General features: G+C 43.7%; 1 long non-coding RNA gene across 1 annotated transcript; it reads right to left on the reverse strand.

Annotated features, from left to right (window-relative positions):
* Window positions 1-3,207: 3,207 nt before the first annotated feature.
* Window positions 3,208-12,691, reverse strand: LOC111972253 (uncharacterized). The gene is made up of 4 exons (XR_002878410.2): window positions 12,323-12,691; window positions 4,109-5,787; window positions 3,684-3,972; window positions 3,208-3,570 (listed from the first exon to the last, which is right to left on the reverse strand). It is a non-coding gene; the product is annotated as an uncharacterized lncRNA (long non-coding RNA).
* Between the last annotated feature and the right edge of the window lie 1,824 nt (window positions 12,692-14,515).

A 14,515-nucleotide genomic window follows, 5' to 3' on the forward strand; every position in this document is an offset into this window, starting at 1 on the left:
CTTCTCCATTTGGTTCAACCTTGGCATCAAATCATTCACTTATTTGCATCGTTCCAACAACTCTCAGCTAAATTCCACCCTCCGAATAGTCATTTCTTTAGATATTTACAAGTGCGCAAGCTTTGTCCGTGACATGACATCTCAATTCCCCACTCTTCCTGTGGGCCCTCCCACTGACACATTTTTTACACAATCCCCAACTGTAAAAGGTTTCTTATATTTCTTATAGCTATGATAAAATGTACTATTTTCACAATTCTTCATTCACAGCTATTAAAACTTTATGGGACAGTATCTAGGTGATGAGTTTACTGATGACACATTGGAAGATATTCTGTACCGTGTCCTCTCCTCTTCTATTTGTATCAAACATGGTTTGATCTAATGCAGAATCATCCACCGCACTCACTGGACTAAACTCAGGCTCTCTGAGATCTATCCTGATATCGACCCTGTTTGCAACAGATGCCGGCAAGGTCCTGCTTCATTAATAAATATGTTTTGGTCCTGCTCTTCTCTACATAACTATATCTAAAGGATTGTCTAAAGTGCCCTTTGCTCCTACTGCCATAACATCATTCTTTGGGGTACTACCTGATACTATAACACTACCAAAATATAAATCTGACTTTTTAGCCTTTGAGTTTGTTGGCAAGAAGGTTGATTTTACTTCTAGAAATGGCCCTCTCCTCCTCATTTTGTGTGGATTAATGATTTCTTACACTTTAGTAAATTGAAGAAGATAAAATATACGCTATGGGTTTCTTCTGACAAGTTCTACACTGCAATTTCCCTCTGCTCTACAGTTAACTGCCTACCTAAGATTTGTATTTAATGTATGTACCTTTGTGAGTGTTTAATATTACCTTTGTGAGTGTTTAATATTACCTTTGTGAGTGTTTAATATTACCCTGACTTATAATTTTCTATTTATTTTGATTCCTAGCCATGTTTGTTTGTGCACTTTGTTGTTTCTAATGTACAGTATGTTCTGTTATGAAAGTAATACTTAAGTATTTTATATTTTTGTATGGGCATACAGTTGAAGTCGGAAGTTTACATACACCTTAGCCAAATACATTTAAACTCAGGTTTTCACAATTCCTGACATTTAATCCTAGTAAAAATTCCCTATCTTAAGTCAGTTAGGATCACCACTTTGTTATAAGAATGTGAAATGTCAGAATAATAGGAGAGAGAATGATTTATTTCAGCTTTTATTTCTTTCATCACATTCCCAGTCAGTCAGAAGTTTACATACACTCAATTAGTATTTGGTAGCATTGTCTTTAAATTGTTTAACTTGGGTCAAACATTTTGGGTAGCCTTCCACAAGCTTCCCACAATAAGTTGGGTGAATTTTGGCCCATTCTTCCTGACAGAGCTGGTGTAACAGAGTCAGGTTTGTAGGCCTCCTTGCTCGCACACGCTTTTTCAGTTCTGCCCACAAATGTTCTATAGGACTGAGGTCAGGGCTTTGTGATGGCCACTCCAATACCTTGACTTTGTTGTCCTTAAGCCATTTTGACACACCTTTGGAAGTATGCTTGGGGTCATTGTCCATTTGGAAGACCCATTTGCGACCAAGCTTTAACTTCCTGACTGATGTTGTCACGTCCTGACCATAGTTCTTATGTGTTTTGCTTGTTTAGTGTTGGTCAGGACATGAACTGGGAGGGAATTCTATGTTGTGTGTCTAGTTTGTCTGTTTCTGTGTCCAGCCTAATATGGTTCTCAATCAGAGGCAGCTGTCTATCGTTGTCCCTGATTGAGAATCATATATAGGTGGCTTGTTTTGTGTTGGGGATTGTGGGTGGTTGTTTCTTGTCTCTGTGTTTTGTCTGCACCAGATAGGACTGTTTCGGTTTGCCACATTTTGTTGTTTTATATCGTTGTAAGTGTTCACTGTTTTCGTTTAATTAAACATGTTGAGCACTGGCTACGCTGCGTGTTGGTCCGATCCCTGCTACACTCTCTCTTCTAGTGAAGAGAGGGAAGGCTGCCGTTACAGATGTCTTGAGATGTTGCTTCAATATATCCACATAATTTTCCTGCCTCATGGTGCCATCTATTTTGTGAAGTGTACCAGTCCCTCCTGCAGCAAAGCACCCCCACAACATGATGCTGCCACCCCTGTGCTTCACGGTTGGGATGGTGTTCTTCGGCGTGCAAGCCTCCCCCTTTTTCCTCCAAACATAATGATGGTCATTACGTCCAAACAGTTATATTTTTGTTTCATCAGACCAGAGGACTTTTCTCCAAAAAATATGATCTTTGTCCCCATGTGCAGTTGCAAACCATAGCCTGGCTTTTTTATGGTGGTTTTGGAGCAGTGGCTTCTTCCTTGCTGAGCGGCCTTTCAAGTTATGTCGATACAGGACTCATTTTACTGAGGATATAGATACCTTTGTACCGGTTTCCTCCAGCATCTTCACAAAGTCCTTTGCTGTTTTTCTGGATTTGCTTTGCACTTTTCGCACCAAAGTACGTTAATCTCTAGGAGACAGAACGCGTCTTCTTCCTGAGCGGTTTGACTGCTGCGTGGTCCCATGGTGTTTATACTTGTGTACTATTATTTGTACAGATGAACGTGGTACCTTCAGGCGTTTGGAAATTGCTCCCAAGGATGAACCAGACTTGTGGAGGGCTACAATTGTTTTTCTGAGGTCTTGGCTGATTTCTTTTGATTTTCCCATGATGTCAAGCAAAGAGGCACTGAGTTGGAAGGTAGGCCTTGAAATACATCCACAGGTACACCACCAATTGACTCAGATTATGTTTTTTTTGCTGAGTTTAGTACCCGTAAAACACCAGTCTCAATGTCAACAGTGAAGAGGCGACTCTGGGATGCTGGCCTTCTAGGCAGAGTTCCTCTGTCCAGTGTCTGTGTTCTTTTTCCCATCTTAATCTTTTCTTTTTATTGGCCAGTCTGAGATATGGCTTTTTCTTTGCAACTCTGCCTAGAAGGCCAGCATCCTCGATTTGCCTTTTCACTGTTGATGTTGAGACTGGTGTTTTGCGGGTACTATTTAATGAAGCTGCCAGTTGAGGACCTGTGAGGCATCTGTTTCTCAAACTAGACACTTTAATGTTAATCTAACTACACTGTCCATTTTACAGTAGCTATTACAGTGAAAGAATACCATACTACTGCACAATTTTGAACATGAAAAGTTATTAATAAACAAATTAGACACATTTGGGCAGTCTTGATTCAACATTTTGAAAAGAAATGCAATGGTTCATTGGATCAGTCTAAAACTTTGCACATACACTGCTGCCATCTAGTGGGCTGGATAGTATATCTTACTTGTACGTAGCGCAGTTGTTTCACTCTGTCAGAATGTCACTCAAATGGTACTCTGTAGAGCTGCTTCTTACAAATCTGATGGTGTTTCAGGAGACGGCCAAGTGCGGATAAACTCACCCTATTTATGTTACTGAATGTTGTGTTGTTGCAGTTGTTGTAAGTGTATGCTGTTCTTTGAAATGAACATATTCACTATGTGTTGTTCCAGCTCTGCTGTGATCAGCCGGTTTCTTCCTCCATTGAAGGGTCGTCTAGCAATCCTGCTAAAACATGATGTGAACGGTTAGGGTGCAAGATTTCTTTCAGTATGAAATTAAATGTTACTGTAGTGCTGTAAGTACAGTAGCACGGTATAGAGGGTAGGTTTACTTACCTGTCCTCATTTCGAAATGTCCGGATGACACTTGCTGCAGTGTAGCGACTCAAGTTAGGCTGGACCCTCTGCCCTGCCTCCCTGAAACTCAAAGCATGGTTGACCTTCCCAGCTCCTGGTTGGTCCTCTCCACCTCCTTGTTAGACTGAGGCCGGTACCCCGATGTGAGGTTGACCGTGGCCCTCAGCTTCTCCATAAAAGCTTCCCAGAACCGCAACGTGAATTGGAGACCACGGTGGAAACTATGTCCTCCAGGAAGGCCATAGGGCTGGAATAGTACCTCAGCAACCTAGAGAGCGGTAGGTAGACCAGAGAGAGGGATAAAACAGCAGGATTTAGAAAAAACAACCAGAATAGTGGTAAAACCGTCAGAAAAGGGGAGATTTCCATTGCAAGGTCTATGGACAGATGGATTGAGTACATACTGAACATGAGTTGACATAGTGGGGGACGTCCTGCGCCAAGGTGGGCCACCAGTATTTATTGGAGAGGGATTGGATGGTGTTGTGATACCTGGGTGTCCAGCGGCAAGGGATGTGTGTGCCCAGGTCAACAGCCGATCTCTCACCCCCTTGGGAACGTAGATGCGCTCGAGAGGGCAGGTGGCAGGAGCGAGTTCTCTCCAGAGCCTGGCGGATGTTCACATCTACATCCCAAAACACAGGGCCAATGATATGGGAGGACCGATTGATGGTCTGGAAGACACTCACAGGACCCTCCACTGATGTGGAACCACAGGGTGAGGGAAATAAGGTCCTCCGGCATCCTGGTCCCCAGGCGGTGATTCTCATCTTTGATCAGGAGATGGTGGGGTTACAAAGTTGGAACCACGGGAGGCCGAGGATGAGTTTGTGTACAGGTGCGGTGATGAGGAAGGAAAGGCTTTCCTAGTGCTTGGGTTCCACGATGAAGGTGAGTGGTGCTGTGACGTTCATAATTGTGCCGGATCCCAACGGTCGAATATCCAGGGCTTGGACAGGAAAAGGAGAGCGGGTATGAGGTTTAGTTCAGGGAGGAGGCGAGGGCCAGGTCGATAAAGTTCCCCGTGACTCCGGAGTCCACTAGAGCTGAAGAGACAACACTTGAGGGATAGTCATCCAGTGAAATGGGAACCAGAAAGGGTTAGGCGGAAAACGATGATAATGGAATATTCACGCCTACCCTGGGAGACTGAAGGTCACGGGGCTGCCCCTCTGCTCTAGTCGACCCCGGGTTGGGAGACGCACCGGACACCACTGAAGCTGGTGCATCTCCTGGCCGCAATAGGGACAGAGCCCTAGCTGTCTCCGGCGACGTTGCGGAGAAGTGTGTGGCCCCTACCGCCATGGGTTCAGGCTCTGCCTCAGGAGAGCCAAAGGAGTCAGGTAAGTGGCGAGGTGGACGCTCCCGAAGAAGGTTATCCAGATGGATGGCCATCACGATGAGAGCGTCCAAGGATATGTTGTCATCCCGACATGCCAATTCCGTCTGGACCTCTTCGCGCAGTTGAGTGCGGAGCGCAATCTCATTCCATCCACTGGAGGCTGCCACAGTCCGAAAGGTGAGGGCGTACTCCACAGTGGTCTGGGCACCCTGCTGGAGTTGGAAAAGTCGCTCGCCTCCCTTTCTGCCCTCTGGAGGATGTTCGAAGACCGCCCTGAACAGAGCCATGAACCTTTCATCGGTACCCAGCTCCTCCTCTCTTCCAGATGGCTGTTGCCCACACCAACACCCGTCCGGTCAGCAGAGAAATGACCGTGGCAACCTTGGACCTCTCGGTGGTGGGGGCTCCCTTCTGATAAGCAAAATAGAGGGAGCACTGGAGTAGGAAGCCACGGCATTTAAATGGAGTGCTGTCATACTTCTCCGGAAGGGACAGCCGGGCATCTTTGACCTGGGCGGACGGCTGGGTAGGCTGGCGGACTGGCTCACTGTGACAACCCATGGTAGGAGGCCCTCCATCAGAGGTATGGAGAACCTCGCTGGTGGTGTTGAGGCGGTGAAGAACATGCAGGACTTCCTTCATGGTCATAACCAGTAGAGCCAGCTGGTCGTGGTGTTGGTGGAGTAGATTACCCTGTTCCTCGACCGTCTGGAAGATGGTGTAATCTTCTGAGGCAGTATTCTGTAACATATACACAGGGAGACAAGAAACAGGTGCAGAAGGTGAGTTTAATAATTAAAAAAACATGAAGAAAATGCAAAACAGGAGATTTGTACTGAACGTAACCAAAACCAGTACTGCCTGATGACTGAGGCTACAGAGGGCTATATGAAGTGAGAGTAATCAGGGTGGTGATGAAGTCCAGCTGTGCTTAACGATGGGGAGCAGGTGTGCGCAATGATGGTTGCCAGGTGTGTACAATGTGGGTTGCCAGGACCGGTGGTTAGTAGACTGGTGACGTCGAGCGCCGGAGGGAGGGAGCAGGAGTAGGCATGACATCTGCCTCACTGAAAAGTAGGTTTCAGTCAAGTGTAAACTTGAAACAAGCATTATAAAGTCATAACAACTGCAAAACCACAGGCTTTTATATGTGGATGTTTAAAGTCAGTAAAAGGGAGCAGGCTTGTTTTGTGTTAAGTCAGTATACCAGATTCTTAGATCATACAGAAAATACACTGAGTATACAAAACATGCTGCTCTTTCCATGATATAGACTGACCAGGTGAATCCAGGTGAAAGCTGTGATCCCTTATTGATGTCACCTGTTAAATCCACTTCAATCAGTGTAGATGGAGGGGAGGAGACAGATTAAGGAAGGATTTTTAAGCCTTGAGACAATTGAGACATGGATTGTGTATGTGCCATTCAGGGGGGTGAATGGGGAAGACAAAAGATTTATGTGCCTTTGAACAGGGTACGATAGTAGGTGCCAGGCGCAGCAGTTTGAGTGTGTCAAGAACTGCAATGCTGGTGGGTTTTTCCACGCTCAACTGTTTCCCGTGTGTATCAATAATTGCCCACCACCCAAAGGATATCCAGACAGTTTGACACAATTGTGGGAAGCATTGGAGTCGACATGGGCCGAGGACCTGGCGGTAGCTAGCTGAAGGTGTCGTCAGGGACGGAAGATGGCAGAAACTGAGGTTTTGTTTGAAACTACTAGTGAGTCGAGTACAGATAATAGTACAGAAAGTGAGATTGAGTGTGTTACAGTGGCAAAGAAAACAGGAAACGAGAAGTAAAGCTATGTTGGAAAACAGGAAACCACTAGACTCATTTTTAGTTGGAGTCTGTAACGGCTTTCCTCCATCTCTTCATCCGAAGAGGAGTAGCAAGGATTGGACCAAGGTGCAGCGCGGCTAGTGTTAAACATGTTTAATAAAGAACAAGTGAAACACTACAAACAACAATACAAAATAACAAATGTGCAAAAACCGAGACAGACCTATCTGGTGCAGACAATCACAGAGACAGGAAACAAACACCCACAAAATCCCAACACAAAACAAGCCTCCTATATATGATTCTCAATCAGGGACAACGATTACCATCTGCCTCTGATTGAGAACCATATTAGGCTGGACATAGAAACAGACAAACTAGACACACAACATAGAATTCCCACCCAGCTCACGTCCTGACCAACTAAACACATACAAAACAACAGAAAACAGGTCAGGAACGTGACAGTCATAGTTTTGGATCAATGCTACTTGGGAAATAATTTGAACGTCTCCAGGAAAATCTGGAATGTGTTGGAGGAAAGTGTGGAGTCGGTGAGAGTCACAAGAAGTGGTCTCATTTAGATTTTTTTGTGTGTCTGTGGAGCAGAAGAAGCGTGTTTTAAGACTCAAAAAGATATCGGAGTGGAATGTTTCCTGCATGGATTTTCATAGCAGGGCACCTGTCAAGGGGGTTATTTATGGGGTGGCGGAAGAAATAAAGGCAGAGGATATAACTGAAAACATTGATGAAGTGGTTGGTGTACGTCGACTGACCTGTATGGTTGACAGAGAAAATAAATTCACTTAATCCACGCTACTGTTCTTTGACGAGTCTCTCCCTTCTCATATAAAGTTAGGATTCATGAGATACCCTGAAAGAGCTTTTGTGTACAAGCCCCTTCAGTGTCATAAATATAAAAGATTTGGTCATGTGTCAAGTGTGTGCAGAAGGGAAGAATATTGTATGCCAGATCGAGGGGCCCATGTGTCCATATGTATTTATTTAATAAATTGTTTTGACAGTAACCCTCCAAGTCATTCATTAACCTTTTTAAATTCCATATCTACTAGGAAGCTAAGTGTTAGGTCACATTCCTGAAAGTCCAAGAAACTAAGAAGTGCCTCAGGCCTTGAAAAATAACCTTAAACTGATTGAAAGTATAATGGGATATCGGTGAACAAATACCGTGGTCAAGTGTTACATATGCCTCTTGGAAGAGGGAACACAACACCCTGCTACAGCGCAACTCCCCGCGGAGTGAAAGAGGTATGGGATTGTAGGTGCGAGTCAGGATGACAAAGGCAGAGAATTTACCGTTTACTGGGAATTTATTCCGTCACATGGTAATTTTGGGGAAAAGGGGCTGGACGGAACCAAAGCAAAGAAAGTAAATGTCAAAGCCCCCTCTCCTACCTTACCTGCCTACCCACTACTTACCTAACTTAGCACCACCTGGTGCGCTAACCAAAATACAAGGGGTGGTCCGCCCAGTTCTTACCAAGTGTGTATAGCCAGTGAATACTACAGGTTATGTATGCCCGCAGGCCTCTTGCCTAAGCACTCCCTAGGTGCCTTCGTTTTCCCCACCGTGATCAAATGAAACAGAATATTACAAACAATTTCACAAAAAAAAGAGAAACACATGACATCAAATAAGCTCTATCTGACTGAGCAACAAACTAACACAGAACATAACCATCAGCTCTCTCAGCAACAACTAACATAGTACACACCAAATCTCTTTCTGAGAAACAACCAACATATGATATAACCCTCAGCTCTCTTAACAACCGCCACACTAATCATCTCCTTCTAAGAAACAAGCTATCACCCTCAGCTCCTCTAACAAAGGAACACTGGCTTTTCTAGCTTCAGAAGGAGTTGGTAATTGAAGACAGCTGTTTCTGACGAGAGGGCGGGGTCAGCTCCAATCATCAATGGGGCCGACCAATCAGCTGCTTGGGGGAAAATAAAAACCACAACACAGAAACTGGGGAACGTAACACAAGGCTATGATGGCGCCAGTGCAATGAGTGGAGCTTACTCAGGTGTTCAAAAGTGCACATCAACCAGAGCCTAATTTGTCTCAGCTGTAGTACTGTAGAGTTTTAGTTAAGAAAATGATCTCTCCGCAGAAGCGACAGTTACAGGGATGGTAAAAACTGCTTGATTGCCGTAGCAACATCAGGGAAACTGGGCAGAAGTAAGTCGTGCTTCAAATACAGCAGTTCTGCAACATCTTTAACATCTCATTCTCCTTAATTGCTGGCCTCAACACATTACGGAAAGAGATAAGCTGTAGACCGGACTATTTACCAAGAGAGTTTATCTATATTTTCCGTAGCTGTCTATTTACCACCACAAACCAATGCTGGCACTAAGACCACACTCAACGAGCTGTATAGGGCCATAAGAAAACAAGAAAATGCTCATCCAGAGGCGACACTCCTAGTGGCCAGTGATTTTAATGCAAGAAAATTAAAATCCGTCTTACCTCATTTCTACCAGCATGTCAACTGTGCAACTAGAGGCAATAAAACTCTAGATCACCTATACTCCACACACAGAGATGCCTGCAAAGCTCTCAATTTGGCAAATCTAACCGTAACTCTATGCTCCTGATTCCTGATTACAAGCAAAAACTCAAACAGGAAGTACCAGTGGACTAAGCAGACGCTACAGATGCCAAGCTACAGGACTGTTTCGCTAGCACAGACTGGAATATGTTCCAGGACTCATCTGATGGCACTGAGCAGTTTACCACATCAGTCACCGGCTTCATTAATAAGTGCATCGATGACGTCATCCCCACAGGGACCGTACGTACATATCCCAACCAGAAACCATGGATTACAGGCAACATCTGTACTGAGCTAAAGGCTAGAGCTGCTGCTTTCAAGAAGTCTCAATCAACCATATCCGCTGATGTCGCACTTCTGCATCTGCGGTGAAAGGTGACAGAGTTAGAGCGGTGTTTGTCAGACCATGAGACAATCCCAAAAATTGGTCTTCTTACAAATCATCTGTAGTGTCCAAACGGTTTGGCCTATAAACTATTATGACCCCTCTATGTAAAGGTGAGACTCTCACGAACACATCCATATCGGTTGTTTAGGACATCCTCAGGCCTGAAAAGACTAGCTTGAAAGTCCCCTGGTACCAGTTGAAAAAATAAATCGAATTATGTATGGAGACAAGAGCAAAAAGAAGGTGTTAAATACATGTTAAAAAAAATTAATGGTTTCCTGATCTTTCTTATATCTCTCAGATATAGGACAGACACTTCAGAACAAACTTCCTTTAGATTTTCTTGGGGGGACGGTCTGTTGTTCCATGTAATGAATCTGTTATTCAATGCATTTGTATGGGCTAATAGTAGTAAGGACACATTTAAAATGTTCATCAAATATTTTTGAAATATATTTGTTCATACTTCAAGGGGTCTTAAGATTCTAAATCAAATAGCTAGATGATCCTTGATGTGACCTTAAAACTATCCCATAGAGCTTAGTAGAACCCCACCCTGGGCTTATAGTGTTAAGGGTTTTAAACAGGTTAACATTCACAAGGCCACAGGGCCAGACGGACTACCAGGACACGTACTCAGAGCATACGCTGACCAGCTGGCAAGTGTCTTCACTGACATTTTCAACCTCACCCTGACCCAGTCTGTAATACCTACGTTTCAAGCAGACCACCATAATCCCTGTGCCCAAGAACACCAAGGTAACATGTCTAAATGACTATCACCAGGTAGCACTCACATCTACAGCCATGACAGCATTATCCCAGACACCCTGGACCCACTCCAATTCGCATACTGCCCCAACAGATCTACAGATGATGCAATCTCTATTGCACTCCACACTGCTCTTTCCCACTTGGACAAAAGGAACACCAAGGTGTGAATGCTGTTCATTGACTACAGCGCAGCATTCAACATCATAGTGCCCTCCAAGCTCATCACTAAGCTAAGGACCCTGGGACTGAACAGCTCCCTCTGCAATTGGATAACAGGCGCTCTGAGGCATGCGTCGAAATCGCTAAGCTGTTTACTTCGAAACAGTGTGCCGATGCTTGTATCACTTTATTAGAAGCATGTGGTCAATGACGTCTAAAGATTTGTTTTGTCGAACAATCCGCTGATTGGTTTGGCCTTGGTTTTGGCAGAAGACAAAAAGGCTATCCTGAGCACGCATTACGGAGTGTGTGACAACATCTTTCATAATTTGACTGTTCTGAATTATTTGGACCAGCAGGTGCCACTAGTGTACCCTGTGTTGATTAAAGCCTTGAGTAATGAACCTATTTTTGACACTTTTGGCTGGAAATGCTCAATGCTTCCAGAAGCTTAGTTTCCCCATTACTACACCCATGACTGCATGGCCACGCAGAACTCCAACACCATCATTAAGTTTGCAGACATGACGGTGGTAGGCCTGATCACAGACGATGATGAGAGCCTATAGGGAGGAGGTCAGAGACCTGGTAATGTGGTGCCAGAACAGCAACCTCTCCCTCCATGTTAGCAAGACAAAGGAGCTGATCGGAGACTACAGGAAATGCAAGGCCGAGCACGCCCCATTCACATCAACAGGGCTGAAATGGAGTGGGTCGACAGCTTCAAGTTCTTCGGTGTTCACATCACTAAGGATCTATCATGATCCAAACACACCAGCATAGTCGTGAAGAGGGCACAACAATGCCTCTTCCCCCTCAGTAGGTTGGAAAAGATTTGGCATGGGCTCTCAGAATTTCAAAAAGTTATACAGCTGCGCCATTCAGAGCATCTTGACTGATTGCATCACCGCTTGGTATCTGACCGTAAGGTGCTACAGAGGGTAGTGCGTATGGCCTAGTACATCACTGGGGCTGAACTCCCTGCCATCCAGGACCTCTATACCAGGCGGTGTCAGAGGAAGGATCTACAAGTCATTCTCTCTGCTACCTCACGGCAAGCGGTATCAATGCACCAAGACTAGAACCAACAGGACCCTGAACAGCTTCTAAACCCAAGCCTAAGACTGTTAATTAGCTATACATGGTTACCACTTCCTGTGTACACGGTGAAAACGTTGCTGCTTCTTTATAGAACCATACTCTTCCAAAACGTTTTTAAAGTTTAACACAGAGATCAGCCCGTAAATGGAAGCAGCTGAAGTCTGGATCCTGTGAGGGTGAAAGACAGTCAATTGACAGACCTGTTGGGGAATGCTTGGCGAGTTAGCTGCTTAGCCTAGCTACCTTGAATGGCAATAACAGAAACACTTAACCGCTAAAACATATGGACTCCTGTAGAAATCTACGCAGTGGTGAGAAAAGACACATTTATCAAAGAAAGAACGTGCCAATAGCATGGCTAATCTCATGACAAAGATAAGGAGGGCGAAATGAAGCTGAGTACTGAAAAAGGAATAAATAAAAAGTTGACAGCTTTCGTGTATCTTTATAGAAAGACATCTGGGATAATCATACAGCTTTGCTGACTCACCTGGAGAATAATAACAAGCAGCTACAAGACCACATAGCTCTTGAAGTTGGACGTCTGGAGACCCGTGTAGAATCCCTAGAATCTGGGAAAATAGGTGAAGCCAAAACAATAAGTTCGACCCAGACGTGTCTATCATAGTGGCAGGACTGCCAGCCAATGAAAACAATAACCTAATCTCCAAAGTGAACCAGCTGATATCGGTAGGCCTAGGCTGCGAAACAGGTGATTGCAGTTGAGAAGATGAGGGAGAGAGGTAAAAGTCCCGGAGTCGCGAAGGTTGAGTGTCAGTCCGTGGAGGAGAAAGTGGCCCTGTTACGGAAAAACTAAAGCTGCGAGGCTACCCTGATCATGACATTCTTCCTTCGATCAGCCGAGTCCCACACCGATTGCCTTATTGAATTGAACGTCAAGACGCTGCTGAGGGAAATCCCAGGAGGAAAGGACTATTTTATCACGGGAAGCGGACGGGTCATGAAACGAGACCAACCAGAGGGACAACGCGAACAAGGACATGGGGTGGACAGACCTATTACATACTGAGGGGCTTCCCATCCCCTAAGATATTTGTTTTCAATAGATCATTGGAATGTTAACGGATGGACTACCTTGAACAATATTTTACGAATAAAAGCCAAAAATCCAGACATTATCTCAATAAATAAAATACTTATTAACTATTGATATTGAAAGGTATGTATGGTATGGACATAACATATAAAATCGAAATTGTCGATAAAGCCATAGTTAAATAAAGGTTACATTTAAAAAATGTAAAAAAAATAGAAGGAATTTTTGGTTTGCGCTTTAAACATATTGAGTCAGATTATTGTTTTGTTGTGTTTTCATGCTATTTGCCACCTGAACAGTCCACATGGGGTAGAGATGTATCCTTCTATAGTCATGTGTTAAGTCAAGTATACCTATGTACAGAAGCAGATGCTATTTACATATGTGGGGATCTTAACAGTCGAATTGGGAGGTTAGATGACTACATACATTGATGATATTCCATCGCGTGTTGATTAGGATGACTTTGTTAATTAATCACCGTGGGGAAACCCTATTTGAATCTCTTTGGGACTCTATATCTGGCAAAGGAAAAGCTGTGGTGGACTATATCCACAACTGTCTAGAAACTTGTTTTGGAATTTAAGGTGTTATCCCCCTTACTTTCTAAGTGTAATCCGTTACAGTTACTAGTTACCTGTCCAAAATTGTAATCAGTAACGTAACTTTTGGATTACCCAAACTCCGTAACGTAATCTGATTACATTCAGTTACATTTTGATTACTTTCCCTTTAAGAGGCATTAGAAGAAGATAAAAATGTATGTTACCAATTGAACGCCATCTATTGCAGGATAATCAATGTCAAAGTTTACATAGCTGGCCAAATATGGATGTAAAATTTTACTTTATGGGTTATGTAGGCTTCTTCTAACCCATCACGTTCTACTACGTACAGTAATATGATTAATTTATATCTTTACATTAATATATATAATTTATAAATCCAAAAATGGATGTAGCAACTGCAGATTGCCCCTTTAAGTCTAACAAAAGTGTGCGAGTTTGCGCGTGTCCATTGGGCCTACAGATTTGTTTTTTATCAGCATGAATTAGATTGAGCAATAAAAGCCCAATTCTTATTCCATAGGCTGGGATCTGTGCTTTGCAGCTGTTGAAAGAGCACATTTTTCACTGATTGTCCACTGGTTTCAAAAACAATGACTGATAGGCAGCTTAAACTTCTTGAATTCAACCATTATTGGTTTCAAATACACACTTAGATTTGTGAACAGCCATCCACAACAACCACAATTCATGAGGCACAAATAGCTAAATGAGAGAGCAGCAGTGTGATTCCCATCAATGCGCTATGTAGATATCAATAATAAGTGATATCTGTATCGCCGTAGTCTACACCGCTGCTGTCATCCTTACCTCCAAGCGTTTATTCAAATTGGATAATCTTTGGATGCCGACAGCAGTCGCACCATTGGAAGACATAGCTTGGACTGTAGCCTACAAAAGCCTATTACTGCTCTTTTCCGCGATCCATCTAACAGATTTGGTGTGTCATCAAAGTGGTATGACTTGTGGTCAGACTCGGTCAGGTGGAACAAACTAAAATTTGCACCTTTTTAAATGCTGATTTGAATGTCATTGAGAAAACAGAGAAGTGTCAAATATT

Source organism: Salvelinus sp. IW2-2015, linkage group LG13, assembly GCF_002910315.2.
Source record: "Salvelinus sp. IW2-2015 linkage group LG13, ASM291031v2, whole genome shotgun sequence".
In the NCBI taxonomy this organism is placed as follows: Eukaryota; Metazoa; Chordata; class Actinopteri; order Salmoniformes; family Salmonidae; genus Salvelinus; species Salvelinus sp. IW2-2015.